The following is a 2,052-nucleotide window of genomic DNA, read 5'->3' as shown; positions in this document are numbered from 1 at the left end:
CATCTTTTTTTTTTTCGTTCAAATTTGATATAAACAAATGTTTGTAGGTACTGAATCTATGCCACTTTATATTGGTCTATTCACTATTAATTTAATATTTACAATAGCTTATTTTTCAAAAAGACATGATGGTTTCGAAATATCGAGGTAATTCGACTAGTTGTAATTTCTTGAATAACATAGTTTTATAGGTCTAAACATTTCAATAATTATACTCTTGTCAGTTCACGGAATTAAGATTTTTTTTTTTTTTTTTTTTTTTTTCAAGTATAAATATCTTTCAATTATTAACTAAATTAATTTATCTTCAATAATATAAGACACTAGATGATAATGGAAAAATAAAAATATCAAAGAATGCACAATTTAAAAAAAAAAAAAAAACAATTTATGTAAAAATATTTCATTCACAATAGTCTAATTAATGACCAAGTATTTCAATCTGAAATTATTTAATTTTAAACAATTAAATACGAAGCCGCATTGGTTATGGTAGCCACGTGGTTTACTAAGGAATAAATGAAATATTTTTCCAATTCAAAATTTAGCTATATATAGATATTGTACCAATTGTTATTGAATTTTTCATAAAGAAGTTATTTTAATTAAAATTTTCAAGTATTGAGTCATGCACTCGTGCAATGAAAATTAATTAATACATTAAACACATTAGACAGAGTGTAACGACGCCTATATAACTTATACAGTTTATTCATGTAAACTTTAATGCATAATTTTAAACAAGAAGTAATCAAAATTATTAAAAATCAACTTAGTTACTCAGTATCATAAAGGAAAGTTAGTATTTAATTAGAAACCTTGAATGAAATTTTTAGTAGTTGATTGACAGCTAGATAATAAATTAAAAATTAAAATATCAATAAAGGTCCTTTTTTCAAATTGAAATAATTAATGCAAAAATGTTTAACTTATTATGATCAAAGTGATAAGTGTTTTTTTTTTTAATATAAATTATTTTTTTTTATGATAAAATCATCCGCTGCATAGGTTATGGTTACCACGTGGTCGTTACTTTTATATGATTATTTTTCCAAATTTAAACCAGAATAAAACAGAAATGTATCAGCATAAATAACAGATAAAAGCAAAAGCTAATCCAGTTTAATGTTCTTTATTGATTAGATCGATAAGATTTATATATGCATATACATTTTAAATTTATATCTACTAACATAATTTATAGCAGCTAATATTATCATTTGATTGTTGAATTAGCAGCTTGTGCATGATAAAATAATCGGGATATATGTTTACATCTATGGTTTTCCATAAATGTTAACACTCAATTAATGCAAGTAAACACTTTTTTAACTATTCATTTTATCGCATTTTTCCTGAGTCTAAAATTTTCATTTTATTGATTAATTTTGAGATTTTAATTCTGATCCATAATCTGAATCCAAATCTAAGTCAAAATCTAAAAGCTCTTGAACTTTTTCCTTATATTATTCTTTGCAGTTCCAACAACCGAACCATAGAGTGTAAAATAAAAACATATTAGTTAATAAAAATTTGTAATATTAATTTATGTTTAATAATAAATCAATTACCTTGCATAAACGTTAGAAATTAACATTGTATGTTACAGCATTTCTAAATATTATATTCGTAATCATCAGCAACTTTACTATACGTAATATACGTTTTTTGTATTATAAATGTAATTTGTAATAAAGTAACATCAGTTTTATAGTTGACTCTTGTTGTTTTTTACTACTCCGATAAAAGTATCTCATAATTGAGTATCATCTTACTTTTGATTTCTTCTAACATTACAGAATAGTTGGCACAAATCACTCTAAAATATTGAATTATTTTATTTTATTCCTATTTCATTTTATTCCCTCGCGGTCCTGCAACCACCGTGGGTCTACGGTGAAACCACCACATCGTGGACCCACCGTGGAACCACTGTGGATCCACCGTGGTATCGTGACATTTCACCACAGTTGATCCACAGTGTATCCACGGTGGATCCACAGTGAATCCACGACAAAACCACGGTGGATCCACGGTGAATCCACGACAAAA

The 2,052-nt window shown here is 25.9% G+C and overlaps 1 long non-coding RNA gene across 1 annotated transcript; it reads right to left on the bottom strand.

Annotated features, from left to right (window-relative positions):
* Nucleotides 1-968: 968 nt before the first annotated feature.
* LOC130677598 (uncharacterized) lies at nt 969-1,819 on the bottom strand. Its single transcript, XR_008991637.1, has 2 exons — nt 1,572-1,819; nt 969-1,471 (listed from the first exon to the last, which is right to left on the bottom strand). It is a non-coding gene; the product is annotated as an uncharacterized LOC130677598 (long non-coding RNA).
* Between the last annotated feature and the right edge of the window lie 233 nt (nt 1,820-2,052).

Source organism: Microplitis mediator, chromosome 11 (assembly GCF_029852145.1).
Source record: "Microplitis mediator isolate UGA2020A chromosome 11, iyMicMedi2.1, whole genome shotgun sequence".
Taxonomy (NCBI): Eukaryota; Metazoa; Arthropoda; class Insecta; order Hymenoptera; family Braconidae; genus Microplitis; species Microplitis mediator.
Note: the sequence above shows the minus strand (reverse complement) of the source record. Positions and strands in the feature narration are given on the sequence as shown.